This window comes from Triturus cristatus, chromosome 5_2 (assembly GCF_964204655.1).
Source record: "Triturus cristatus chromosome 5_2, aTriCri1.1, whole genome shotgun sequence".
Lineage (NCBI taxonomy): Eukaryota > Metazoa > Chordata > Amphibia > Caudata > Salamandridae > Triturus > Triturus cristatus.
The window spans coordinates 712,488,227-712,503,556 of NC_140588.1; the positions used below are offsets into that span (position 1 = coordinate 712,488,227).

At 44.5% G+C, this 15,330-nt stretch overlaps 1 protein-coding gene across 1 annotated transcript in view; it reads right to left on the reverse strand.

Moving 5' to 3' along the window:
* LOC146829166 (connector enhancer of kinase suppressor of ras 2-like) overlaps window positions 1-15,330 on the reverse strand; it is a 1,989,112-nt gene that overhangs the window by 440,155 nt on the left and 1,533,627 nt on the right. The window lies entirely within an intron of this gene.

Genomic DNA, 15,330 nt, shown 5'->3' on the forward strand with positions numbered 1-15,330 from the left:
TGACGGAGGAGGGAGATATTCTCTACAGTGACTATGATGAGACACACCTCAGCCGCTGCCTGACAGTGTTAAATACAGACCCTAGTAGAACCACTGACAGAGAACTTGTCTGTCAATGTTTCTTAAGGGACCCCGAACAGAGCTTCCGTGCATCAAGGCGCCGCCATGTGCGCCTGCGCAAATCGTGGTCCCTGCACTCCTGAGGATGTATATTCCTGGCATGCGTGAACTCTTGCTGTGTGAGCTGATTTCCTCTGCAGTTCATGCTGAAAGGCCCCAAAGCCCGTGCCCGGAAATGAATGTCTCTCCATGTTGGGGCGCAGCCAGGGCCGCAACCATCCTGCCCGAGGGCCACTGAAGTGCACACTTGAGGTTACCTACTAGGAAACCGCATTTACTGCATCAAAGGGCACAAAGTCTAGATGTTCTTGGCGCCGGGAGCAGCTGAGTGTTTAGTGCGGGTCTGAGGCACACACAGACCAGTACACTGCCTCCATCCATCATGTGACTGCTTGAAAAGTCAAAGATGCAGAGTTACATCTCTATAATGGGTGGAATCCTTCCTGAGAGGGTTCATAACCCCACTCATGCTTCAAACTGCGTCACAGTACTGGAGACAGTGCTGGCATGCATAGGATGTGTACCAAACTTGCATCAATAAATCTATTCGCATTTAAAAAAAAAGTAAGAATCTTTTTCTCTCACTCACACACACACACACACACAGTCGAGGCCAGGCAGTAAAGCGGCGCCTGTGCCAGCCAGACCGACTACAGAGTCATTATAAGACGTGTATTCACACCCACCAAGGGTTAGGGGTAGCAACGATAGGCATTTACAGTATTTGAAATGTGTGGGCTTGTGGTTGGGTGGTCTGTGTGCGTCGATTTGTTTGGCCGGTGTGGAGTGGGTGTTAGAGGTCTGCAAATGTAGGCAACTGTGTGTGGAGCTGTGGATTTGCTTGGGGCGTGTATGCATGTATGTAGGCGTGCTTGTATGCAGGTGTAACTGTGCGGGTTATATGTGTGGTTGTTGCTGGTTTGTGTGGCGGGAGTTGGCAGGTGTCTGCTTGTTTTGGTATCTATGTTTTTCTGTGTAACGTGTGCAATTCGTCAGCATCACATTATAGCATGTCTGATGGAAAGGTAGTGCAGAAGGTTAATGTGCCTGCTGCAAAGAACATGTACCTGATGAAGATCACAAAATGCACATGATGTAAATAGGTCAGTCAGTCACTGCTTGTTTTGTCAGAGAGATCCTTTTGTTACTTGCAGTTTGTAAGTTAAAATCCTAACATACAACAGTGAGCTATTAACTGTCATCTAAGAGCTGCATGCGAACTGCAAAAGTTGGAGCGTTATGTTTTTTTCCCCCAGTCTTGGTTTCAGTACCCTAATGTTTCAAAAATAAATTGTTCTATTTTTATTTTCAGTACCTGCTAAAGCCTGACAACCATTACCAAATTTTTGGTCAATTTTTCAGCGAAGAACAAGAGGCCCCAACCTCCTTTGCTGCTCTTTCACCCCGGCTACGACCCAGCAAACACCAGTGTTAAAGATAAGGAAACTGATGCTATATTTTTTTTATTGGAGTTTGGGCTATGTATGTGGTCATTCTACATGGTGGTTGGGGTGGGTGCACATTCTGAACATTGTACCCTCAGTGGATGGAATTTACTAATAGCCTTAGCCCTGTGCTTTGGGCAATAACGGTTCTTAACAGCACTTTCTATCCCTTGCCTTGTTCAAGGCCCTCAAGCAGTGTCTGTTTCAGTGCCTTCAGCAACCACTATGGCACACAGAGGCAGCAGGTAGTAAGGCTGTATTTTTAGCAGTCATGTTGTGCAAAGGGGAGCTGTTATACTGAAATTTGATATTATTGCACTGCACCTTATACGTTGTACTTTGATTATTGACAGGTTTCTTTAATATATATTGGTAAGGCCAGCATTGGCATCATGAATACAGTACAAGAGCTGATTACAAGGTCATTCCAGGCACGGCCACTTGAAGAGAAACTACATTGAAAGCAATTAGGGCCTCATCAGCCTGAGATAAACCTACAGAAAACTTCCCAGGACAGAGGAAAAATGTCCAAACGTACATTCTCAAACGCCTGGTACACCAAAGCTGATTGTCTTACAGGGTGCCCTTTAAGAAATTCTCTGTTCTGCTTCCCCTGCTTGCTGTTTGGTGGTGAGTTTTCTTGGACAAATCAAGGAGTAACAGACTTGAAGCATTTGTCTGTAAAAATAAAGAGGCATGCACACACATGAAAGCATATGGAAAACCTGACAAGACTGGGAATGTTGGGGGAAGACGCACCGATTGAGCAGCAGATAAAAGATGCATACCGCAAAACAACACAGAAACACAATGAAGCAGTTGATAGGAACAGACAGATTCTATCCAAAATAATGGATTGCATTAGTTTCTGTGGTGCTTTCGAACTGGCATTGTGAGGCCATGATGAATCAGAAAATTCCTCAAAACCTGGGATATTCAGAGGCCTTGTGGATTTAATAGCAAGCATAGACAAGGAAATGGAAGTACATTTAGCAAGTGCTACAGTCTTTAAGGGCACCTCTAAAATGATACAAAATGCACTCCTTGAGTGTATGCTCGAAATTATGAGAAGCCATATTGTGCAAGAATTGCAAAACACGGACTTTGTGGCTATTCAGGCTGATGACACCACTGATGTGGCCACTAAAACACAGTCCGTATTAGTGTTTTGGTACCTTGACAATGACAGAGAAGTTGTGGAGAGGTTCTATGGTTTCACACATTTAAGAGACTCTAGTGCAGAAACTATTACTGCAGCTATACTGCGTCAACTGAGCTTAATTTTTCCAGAGCTGCCTCAAAAAAAAAACTTATCGCACAAAGCTATGATGGTGCGTCCGTAATGAGTGGAAGCCTTAGTGGAGTACAGAACATAATTTGAGATGTATACCCTAATGCTCATTATGTGCACTGTTATGCCCACCAACTTAATCTTATTATGCAACAGGCAGTATCAAAGATTACCGAGACACGCATTTTCTTTCAGGATGTAGGAGGCATGGCAGCATTCTTCTCACGTTCCCCCAAAAGAACGGAAGCACTTCATGAGATTGTGGACAAAAGCATTCCAAGGGGATCCTCAACTCGTTGGAACTTTAACATCCGATCAGTCAACCTAATCTATGAACATAGGGAGGACCTTGAGAAATGTTTTGCCGCCATAGAAGCCAATGATGAGTTTGATTACAAAAGTCAGACTGAAGCCAGTGGCTTTGCTAGAACACTACAAGACAGAGAGTTTCAGTTCTTACTATTTTTATTTCATGATATAATGGTAGCTGTCGACCTGTTATACAATCAGTTACAAGCACGAGAGATAGATACTGTCAAAGTGCAAGTATATACCACTATGTTTGTACAAAGCATAAACAAAGTGAGAGATGGGGTTGACAATTTAGACAGTAAACTGCCAGAGCATTCTACTTTTTCAAACCGCAGGAAAAACATCACCACTCTGGTCCAAATTGCAAAGGCGACATGTGACATTGTAATTGTGCAGGCACAAGAACGTTTTTCTTTCACAAAACATTTGGTGAGTGCCACATTATTGCAAAGTGAACAGTTTGCAAAATATGATGAATCATTCCCTGAGCGTGCTCTGAATGAGGCTGTGGAAGCTTATCCTATGCTCAAAAAAGAGGATCTGAGAACTGAGTTGACTGTACTGTACGCAATGCCTGTGTACCGGAAGGCCAAAAGTGCTATGTCTTTGGTGGCTTTAATACATAAACTTAATATGCAAAAGTCACTTACAGAGACAGTGGCTTTACTAAAAATTGTCATTACCGCTCCTATGACAACAGCCGAGTCAGAACAATGTTTTTCAGCTTTAAAGAGGATTAAGACATTCCTGAGGAACACCATGCCTGAGAAAAGACTGAATACTTTGGCAATGCTCTCTGTAGAGAGCAAGCTAGTTAAAAAAAATCCCAGACTATAACATTCAAGTTATTGAAAAGGTTGCTGCTCTTAAAGAGAGACGTGCTGATTTCATTTACAAGAAATAAACAATATGTTGCATGCTGCTACTTTGCGACCAGTTTATTTGTTTGTTAAATAAAAAACATCTATGAGTGAGGTACTCAGAAATGCATTGTATCTCGAAGTCTGTTATGAAGCTCTGTGGTTATACTGAATAAGCAGATACCTTTTATTATATGACATCTCTTTATTAATGTAATAACTGCACTTTCACAATTGCTTTATTAACCTTCCTGCTTTCTCAAATTTTCTTGAAAATGCACAATTTTTCCTCTCTTTTTTCAAAATTTTCTCAGGGGGAAAACCCCCCCGAACCTCCCTTATGGTGGTTTGGGCACGCTCACTACGCTCGCTCGCAACGGTGCAGTATGCCAATCATTTTACGCCTCACCACTTTCAAATGTCACCAGCCGCCCCTGTTCTCCCCCCAAGAAAATTTTGGAGATAGAAAGGCCAAAACTATGCATTTTTCAACACGTTTCATTACATAGTAGATTGTATTAACTTTTAAATCATAGTAAATGATTACTTTATGGAGCACCAGGATACCCAGTCATATATCACAGACATTCCTACAGAGAACACTAAAAAATGAAATGTCGAGCATGAAACATGAATTTAAATATAACCAATTTATTCTTAATATAAAATAGTATAAAGACATCTAAAAACGCACTTAACTTCAAACAATTGTGCAAAGGTTCAGAGCAAGGGTTTGAATTCCAATGGCCCAGTCTTCAATCCTTTTGAAAAGGAGTACAAATAGTAAACCCTGACATGAAGAAGGCAGAGCCGGCTTTAGCGCTGGTGGCTCAAGGGGCAACAGTCTTTTTTGGCACAGCCCATCATCTCCTTCTCCGTGGAATCCCTCACCAACACCCTCCAACAGTGCCCTTCTTCTCTGCATAGCCACTCTCACATGCATTATATATGGAGACAATTAATTATACGTGTGTAAATCAGTCTATAGGAAATAATACATAAGACAACGTGCATTGCAGGGTGTAGGAATCACATATCATCCATACTGGAAGGCAGTACATTTTAAGAATGTGTGTTCAGGAGAAGCACAAACTCAGGATTTAAAATGTACCTCAGTGGTTGGGGTTGGCTTTACTATTAAGAATATATTTCTACCCAAGCAAACCTTTTTTAGCAGCATTTGGATAATGAAAAACTGGGGAAAAAATAATGTTCTAACCTATAGCATGCAGTTTGCCTGCAGCTCTTTGATGACAGTTTATTGGTCATTGCGCTATATTAGGATTGTAATTTAGGAACTGCTGGTTACAAAAACATCTCTATGGCAAAAGCAGTAACCCACTGAGCTATGCACATAAAATACAGTTATGTGCTTTGCATGGTACATGTTCTTTGCAGCAGACATATTAACCCTTTGTGCTACTTTATGATGAGTCAAAACTGCCACTAGCCCAAACTGTGATCTCTCTCCAGCAGGAACATTAACCACCAGAGTTATCTTGGCATTTTTATTGTTGCCTGAAAACTGTTGGACACACTACACACAAGGTACTTTGCAGCAGGTGCTATTAAACCCCTAAGTTATATTTTTACACAGCGCCCCCCAGGTCAGCATCAGGTGCGGTTGCACCAGTCAGTCCTCCCCAAAGAGGTTGGTACCTGAGGCACCGGGGCAAGGGAAGGAAGTTGGAGGGTATGATGAGGTGGGCATAGTAACATTCACACTGCATTGGTGATAGTGGCCCTGGCCAAGCAATGTTTTAGGGGACCCAAATTCAAACAAGGAAATGGGCTCCTCTTACTATTGGTTAATCGCCTTTGCATCCTCCTCCTCATCATTACCTTGGCTCTAGTCTTCACCGCTGTTGTGTGAGTCAAAGCCCATAATCCTCAAAAGCCCTCACAAGAGATGAGGATGTGAAGAGGCTGTACCTCTTTTAACGGCATGGTTGGTGCAATATTAGGTTAATGATTGGACTTTACCTTGCAACAAACCTTCACTTCTGCCCGTTTAAGCCTTACTTACAATAATGCTGATTGTCTGGTAAATGCACTTACCAGCAGAAAGGGACAGCAAATGAATCCCCAGATGATGAGCATAGCCGGTAGCATTTGTATATTTAATGCGGCATAACGATGCAATTGATGTGAACCACAGGTTCCTGCGGTGCACATCAAGGCACAACTTACACCCTTTTTTTGTGAGCTGCTTGTATGCACAGCACGCCAATAGAGGCTTCCTGGTCCGTAAAGAGACCTTGTATCCCATGGTCAGAGACAGGTTCACTTGACAGCTCCCAGTGGAATTACAACAGTAATGTTGGTAGCCGAAAGCAGTTGAGTCTACATTATCCTGCCTTTCAAGGCTGTCCCTGGGCATGCCGGTGATAGCTGCTTTTGGCACTGCTCGCAAAGGAGCACATTTAGTCCATTCTTAGCTTCCATCTGTATACTTGTGGGGTTTTATAGCACCTCCGTTGAGGTGAATTGCTTATAATTTCGCTATTCAAACCCTAACGTGATCCTATGGACAGGCCCTCGTGGAGGTCCTTGTCAATACTGAATACAGGCTATAAGATAGCTAGCAAGACCCTTGCCCAATGGATCTACCTGCTGCTGCCCTCCTTGGTGTGCCTGAGCCAAGTGGCTCCATTCCAAACCGTAGCACATCCTAGAACCTTTGTAGGCTATTCAGGGTACTGGAGGAGGGCCCAGAGGCACACCAGGGTACGATAGCAGCACCTGGATACACCTTCACGGGTGATAAGCCACGTTTCACAAGTAATGATTGATTTAATGGTCATGTTGATAGTCCTCAGCAAGGTGCTTGATAGTTTGATAGGCATAGCTCACATTATGTCTACAGTGCTTCAACGTTCAGGATTCGGAGTGGGGATACTCCGATGGATTTCGATGCTGTGTGTCAATCCCACTGCTAAAGTTATGACAGGCAGGGTAATTTAAACACCACTGAAAGTGACCCTAGGCAGTGGTGCCCATCCACCCCCTTATTCCTGTATCTGGTAACAGTGCTGCCATGCCAGTCTAAAGAAGAAGAAAAGTGCTGACTGGAATCTTCGGTCATAAGATGGCCCAAAAACTATCTTCTTATATGCTGTCAACCTATATATATTTATGATGGACCAACATAGTACCAAACTTCGGCCATCTTCATGAATTTGGTTGACGTTCACGCCTCATTGTCAACTGGGGAAAGTCATGTGCATTCCAGATTCAAACAATGAAGGGGGACAGACCGCCTGAACTGGTGACGTTTAAAGACCCATGGGAAAGGTGGTGCCCCTTCAGGTACCTTGCAGTGTAACTTTATCAAGTCGATGACAGCTTGATAGCCAGAAACATGGGTCAAGCTATGCGCTCCTTGAAAGGCTACATGAGATTCTAGAACACAGTGCCAATCTAGACTGTAGGTAAAACAGCACTGGCCAAGATGAAACTGGATTGCCAACAGATAGGATAGGCTGATCCCATAGCCCGCTCTGAATAGCATTGCAATGTTGGAGGTGGTGTTTGTTGGAAACCAAGATGTTTCCAGCATATAGCTTATGCCTCCCATTGGTGGGCATACCAAAGGCCCACAGCTTTCTCACAGCCAGGAAACATGCAGCCTGAACAAGGGTAGAAATAGGAATGGTAGGTGACTCTCGTGACAGAGGCATGTGGAAATCACTAAATGACATGATGGCCACAGACGGACTTCCCAGGGGCCAGTTCTAATTATATGGCACCACTCTTACAAACATACTGTTTGTCAAATGGAACAGGTGACCCAGAGCCGGACGCACCAAAGAATCAGTTTAGGTGAGATTGTGGGACCGTTCATATGGAAATATAAAGCCCTGCATGGCATGGCAGATCAAAGAATTAGAAGATGGGAAATGAGAAACATCTTAGAATATACAAACAAAATCTCTCCACACTCCAGAGTTCTATAAATACAAATTGACTTTACGCACAGAACATTTTTGACACCAAAGAGACTCAATAAAATACCTGCTCAACACGTTCTGTCTTGCCCTAGGTGCAGTGTAGTAGATGTGGAATTATTTAACATAATATGTGACTGCTATAAGATCAAGAGATATTTAAAAGAAATTACAGATTTACTAGTTTAGACACTGGGAAGGATGAATCTGCACTCACCTCACTCAGTATCTCTAGAATCTTTTGCCAGCCCTAAACCCAAGAAAGCAGGTAACAGATTCCTTGATTTGGTTTTCCTACTGGCTAACAAAGCAATAGGAATGATGCGACATACTTCAGAGACTCCGCCACTTAGCCAGGAGCTTAAATAAATAGATGGGCTGCAAGCGAGATGGGAGTCGTTCATGGGGGAAGGCTATAGTGGCCTGAGAAGGTGCCCGGCCGGGGCCTGTATTAATTTACAAATTACCTTCTAGGCCCTAGAAGAAGGTCATTTGTAAATGAATACAGGCCCGTTCTGCACTGCGCACAGCACAGTGCGCAGCAGTGGAGACGACCCTCTTATACTACCGGGCCTGTCTACTACTTTAGTCACGGACTGCCCGGATGCGACGCCAGGCAGCCCCATCATGCTGTCAAGGGACGACACACAACAGATACCAGGCCTGAGTGACAGACACTCACCTGCGGGCAGCAGTCTGGCACAGGAGAGCAAAAGTAGCCTGGGCGTTGACAAGCTAAAAGCGAACTTTTAATTGCACGAGCCTCGCCCTCAATGCGCATGACACAATTGGTCACCAGGCAGCCCCAGCCCCACCCTAAAGAACGGGTGCGCAGACGCAGAGACATCTTCGCGCTGTGCACCGGCACGGCAGTGGACAGGGCACATTATCTTATTATTGCCAGCTGATGCCAGTTGTGCAGTGCTTTTTCCCCCGCACTGTATTTCAAGCCGTCAGTGATTCTTGCCGTGACTCCGTGAGTCAGTGACCTTACAGTAAGGTCAATGACTCACTGAGTCACGGCCCAAAAATCGGACCCAGCAAAATCGGCCCCCTCTGATAAAACCGGCCCCCACACCATCCGGCCTACCGGGGGATTGACCGGTGCCCAGAATCACCAGTCGGGTCCTGCTCTTTTCTTTCTATTCTGCACCTACTCCATATGTGTTTAAAACCGATGAAACATACTTTATCAGTACACCTGCATTTCTGTGTTTCCTTTTTAGGTTAGGAGAATTAGCCAATAGATTTGAGTTTTATTTTGCAGTGAGTACATTTCATATTGTGAAATGATTTTTACTACATCGAACTATCCAAACATGCAAAAATTCCTAAAAGGTGTGTCTTACTAAGGTTGAATTTTTGACTGGCTCTTGCCATCCAGTGTTCCACCACCTGAAGGCAATCTAGCAGGTGAAAGATGTCTGTTTGTGATTCTACTGTATGCAAGAGATGGGTGTCATCTGTATGCTACTGGATGGACATCTAGACCTCAACAACCAATCACCCAGAGGCTCAATATACAGACTGAGTTGGGGCTAAGATGGCACTCTGGGGCACTCCACAATGCACAGGCAAGGCAAAGGACCTTAAGATACTCCTCTGGACCCATTGAGAGTGGTGAGAGGAATGATGAAAACCTGTCTAAGACTCCTCCACCAAGGGCCAAGCCAAATAACAAAAGGCACAAGACAGTCTCATTGTACACCATATGAAATGGTGTGGTGAGATCCAGTAGCACAAGCAAAATGGGGTCCCTTCCATCAGTAGCTCTTAAGATGTCATTGATCACCTGTACGGTGGCAGCCTCACTACTGTGACAAAAGTGAATGATCTGAGAGGACTGGCTGAATCAGTATTTGCTTGGAAATGAAGTGAGAAAACATTTTCAAAAATGTTACCCTTGAAAATAAGTCTAGTAATTGGGAGTAAAAATGACTCAGCCCTGGGTCTTCCAGTCTTGTGTTTTTGAGAGAGGGGAGATATCTTCTGTTTTTAAAGTCGCAATGAATAGTGATGGTTTCAAATCAGAGGTAACCAATCACACCTGGGCTTCATTCCTTTGTTGGGAGGCCATATTACCTGAGGTGAGTTAGCATGCAGGTAGCACACTGATCACAAAATGGTTGCAGCTAGAAGGAGAGAAGGACACAAACGACATCCCATGAAGCCGCCCTGCACACTCCTCCCCTCTCAAAATTATGCATCTTTTCAGGAAATGTGCTTACCATAATATCTATATGATCACTACATGTTGGGTTACTGTTGGACTTGGCCCTTTTTGCAGGGTTAGCCCCAAACTTTTTGCTTCTTCCTCCTATTTTTTCCTGACCTGTGGTTGTTGGTTATAGGACTCTGGGCACTTACCCACTGCTGATCAGTGCTAAAGTGCATATGCTCTCTGTGTAATTTGTTATTATGATTGGTTCCCCCTGATTGGCATATTTGATTTACTGGTCAGTCCCTAGTAAAGTGAACTGAGTATTCTAGGGCTGGTAAATCAAATACTACTAGTGGGCCTGCAGCACTGATTTTGCCACCCATATGAGTAGTTCTGAAACGGTAACTCAGACCTGCCGCTGCAGTGTCTGTGTGCAGTTGTTAACTGCCATGTCGACCTGGCAAGTGCACCCACTTGCCAGGCCCTAACCTTCCCTTTTCTTACATATAGGACACCCATATGGTAGGCCCAAGGTATCCCACTGGGCAGGGTGCAGTATATGTGAAAGGTGAAAGGAAGGACATGTACTGATGTGTGTAACATGTCCTGATAGTGAAATACTGCCAATTTCGTTTTTCACTATTGAAAGGCTATCTTGCCCCATAGGACAGAATAGGGAATGCTTTGTAACATTTTACAAGCATACCTTCCCATAGGGATAAGATTGAAAAATATAGTTCAGGCTCTCTGAACTCAGAATTTAATAAGACATCTTTTACTAAAGATGGTTTTTTAATTGTGTGTTTGAAAATGCCACTTTTAGAAAGTATGATTCCCAAAAGAGGGGACAAGGGGGGGGGCTAGTTTAACGCGGTCCAACGTATGAGCCCCAGAAGACTGTATGCAAAGAAGGTACATAGTTCCTCAGAAGCAAGAGATAAGGGGAGGAGATACTATAAGGTGAGGGTGGTCAAAGGTAATCCCACACCTACTCAAAGATAAGAACAAAGAGGGGGGATCCCCTTTGCGGAACTAGAGCTTTCACACACCCAGCAAGCTAGGTATCATGCTTCATCATATGAGCCTGCCCCTCGTCAGGTCGGCGCTGCAAAACCTGACGGACTCCCAAACCGGGGCTCTTTAGCGGGGATCTTTTGTTCCTGCCAGTGGGTGCAGTGGGGGTGAGGGGCCTGGTGTGTGTAGATGTGTATTGAAGGTGGATTAAAACAGGTCAGTTAGTCCTAACCATTATTTTATTCATAAGGTAAACCGCCTGATTAAAAATATATAGAGAGTGGCAGTGCACTATATGCAATGTGTCTAGTCATGTAGCCCTACTCTCAGGATCAACATGTTTCGTGCCTCTAATGTCAGGGGGATCTGGGCACTTCCTCAGGATCAAAGGGAAACCTATCTACACTACGTGGTCAAGTGTACTCTGCGTACCACGTTCTCAGGTCAATGACCTGAAATACAAACAAAAGGTGAAGCAAAGTTAACCACAGTGTCTATTAAAGCACTCATATCGTATCTCATCAGCCTTAAGACAAAGAAGAAACTACCATTATATAGGGTGACATGGTAATCATGCGGTGCTTACATTTCCGCGGGCCTCTATACAAGATGCAATAGTAATTAAACACTCTTCTCACCATGTAGTGCTCATAAAAATATAAAAATTGTGCTGTAAGGACAATCATGGTAGTGAAGTATATACATGTTAAAACTCATGGTAGCGCTTGGTAACCTAATCGGCAGAAGGGAGGGTTCAAAGACTCACCTATCTTGTTGTCTAGAATTGCTAGCAAAAGTACCGGCGGTTAAAAAATGGACACCGATATGGGTCCTGAAATTGTAAGCCAGAATATTAAAGACGTTAAGACTATCAATATAAAAACAGAAGTAACCAAGTCTGGGCCGGCAAAGTGCCCGCCACAGTGTGTGCGACATTCAGATGCGGCAAAGAAATCAAGACTAACCCCGTGTGGTCAGCCGTAGTACTGGAATGGCGGTGGGATCCCGGGCAACACATATCTATGCGATAACGCGGGGCACAGAAAAAAAAAAAATATATATATATATATATATCAATGCTCAAACGTGTATCTCATAGTAGTGGTTGATCCGGTATGGACCGTGAGGACCGGCGGCAAGGGGCCACACAGGGCAGCTGAGATCTACGTCTGCAACTAAATAGGGCTTACCTCTGTAGTGGTCCGGTCCGATGCCCGTGATGACAATGGGTTCTGAGGAATCAATACTCATCCGTGTGTAAGCACGCCGAGCCTGCGACCTAACCTGTCGCCGGAACCGGGATGGTACCTGGTTGCTGGACTGTCCTGTAGATAAGGCAGTTGCTCGCTCGAGGGTGGGTGAAGTCACGCGATAGAAAGTGATCTCGCGCGAATACGGGGAGTGTAAGCTCCTTCGCGAGGAAGTGGAAAATAGCGCGGCCATATTTGAACGGACAGGAAGTCTGGATAACAGGAAATAAACAACCAGCCAGGTATAGCAGTATAAATAGAAGGTGCCCTGCATACTCAAGGAATATATCCACAATGGGATAGATAACGTCAGAGTGTAAACATAGCGGAATGCTCATAAGAAAATAGCAAAACAACATAAATACTAGCAAATAAATTAATTAAAAAATTATATATAATAATAATACTATTTATTATTATTCGTGGGAAACATGCCAAACTGTGTATGTTGGGGCCAGCTTACAATAATAGAGTAGTGCCGGTGATGGGGGGACGGTCACCAAGGGAAAGAAAAGAGAAGAGGCTAGTGTATTAGATTGTGACACTTATAATGAGTCACTGGATTGATATAAGCCCATTAGTAAGTCATATCCCTCTTCCGCTCAAAAGAACTATAGGAGGAGTGTTACCTTCAAGTCAATATTGGCTGTATTCATGTCTGATTGCCACGTGTCTGGGGGAGGCTATAGTGCAACTCCATAGAACTATGAAACCCGTATAATGGCATCCATACTCTCAAAATCAGTTTCAGAATCAGTTGGTTCCTTAGGGCATCTGTATGGACCTGCCCGTATGACTTGTGTAAGAAGTAGTGGAATGAGTACTGCCTCTGAAGTAGGTTGCGTCTAGAGGAGTGAGCTCCATGGGAAATCATCATTCAGCCCCTCAGTATGTGTTGAAGGTCTAAGGACCCACCTCTGCTCAATCCTGAATAATGATGATTTGGAGATCTGTGGATGTGCTTCCAGCACAATCCAGTGTAGTGAGTCTGGAGGGTGTTGTGCCTCTTTGAAATGTCTGTATAACCTAGTAGTGATTCTTTGGCAGCGTATGTTGCTCCTGTGTTCGGTTATTCTTGTTTTGACTGTCCGCATGGTCATCCCTATGTACTTCAAGCCTCATAGGAAGTGGTCATGTATATGCATTGTTTGGAGTTGCAATTGGTGTGTTTATGGAAAGACCGTTTGAAATTAGTTAGGAAGGAAACCTCTTTGGTTGCAACCGTGAATTTGCAGGCTGCGCACGAACCGCAAGGGTGGTGTCCATTTACTGCTGGGAGGCCCCACAGGTTCCTTTGTGTATTGGTCTTATACTGTTTGGGTCTTGTGTGAATTAAAATGTCTTTCAAGTTACAAGTTCTTTTGTATGCCAACCTTGGCTTCGGTATTTGCAGTTCCCCTGTGCCTAGAATGCCCCAGTGTTTTAGAATGATCATTTTGATTCTAGCTGAATTCGGTGTAAAAGATGTCACACATGTTAGTATGTCCGCAGTGGGTTCCTGGTGGACCTCAAGTAATGCCTCTATGGAGTTATTTCTTGATCTTTTCATAGAGTCATTAACTTTTCTTGTAGGGTGGCCTCTGGCCTTGAGATTGGTAGCTAACGTTACTGCTTCTCTTTTGCAATCAGTGACCGTTTTACAATGGCGTCTAATGCGCAAAAACTGCCCGAAGGGTAGATTGTCTTTTAGTGCTTTCAGGTGGTGACCTTTGTATAGGAGTACGCTGTTGCTGTCAGTGGGTTTGCTATATAAGGTAGTGGAGAGTATACCCTCAGTCAGTGTGATGTTGAGGTCAAGAAATGGAACAGTTGTTTCTGAAATGGTGTGTGAAAATTTCAGGTAATCATTCTGGTCATTAATCCACTCCACAAATTCTTCACATGTGGCACGGGTCCCGTGCCAGAATATGAGAATATCATCTATGAAGCGTTTCCATAGTTTCAGATTATTGTGGAAAGGGTAGAAAGTAGGCATTTTCTTGTTTAACCATTCTGTGTGCCTCTGCCTGTTTGTGTACTGACTGTCTGGTTTTGGAGTGACAGGGGCTGGGGAGGTGCATTCTCTCAGACAGCCACGGGGGGGGGTTGATGTGTGTCCTGCCTTTCCTGAATGAGTCAGGGCTGGGCTGAATAGACCTGGGCTGCATTCAGAGTAGGGGGAGGAGTTCTCACTAGCACCTGAATAGGCCCAGTCTGCATTTGGTGGGAGGCGATTTCCCTTGCACCTGAATAGGACCTGTCAGCCTTACACAATGCTGTCTCCACCTCCTGCTGGGTAGCTGCGCCAGAGAAGACAGAGCTAGTTTGGACTGGACTCAGAGACCCTTGCACAAAGAGAACAAAGACATTTTGGGGTATACTTATTAGACCTAAAACCTCTGAACTTTAGACTACTTCTGGAATCAAGAGGAACCTTTGCCAAGGAGAAGAGCTGGAGAAACTGAGGAGAAGTACTGCCCTTGCTGTGTGTCTGGGGTTGGCTTGCAGTTGCTATTTCTGCCAAGGAAAGGAGAAGGACTTTGCTGTGTGCTGTGTCCCCTGCTTGAGGAAAATCTCCAAGGGCTTGAGTAGAGCTTGCCTCCTGTTTTGAAGTTTCAAGAACACAAGGACTTCACCCCCAGCTCCCCTGAACTTCTCTGGGAGTTCTGACCTGCCAGGAGTGCCTGTGACTGTGTGGGGCCTCTGGAGGTTTCTTCTGCTGCTGGGAGCTGGAAAGCAATGCAACAACAAGACAATCGATGCATCGCTCTTCTTGCAACAATTTTTCCGACGCAATGCCGTGGTGCAAGAAGAATATCCCCGCACCGCTGCTGAAACCGATGCAGCGCGGCCGCCGCTGCAAGAATGGACGCAACGAGGTATTGCGGCTGAAGAAATCGACGCAGCGCCGTTCGACACCGCCGCATCGTTCACCAACGCATCCCGGATTT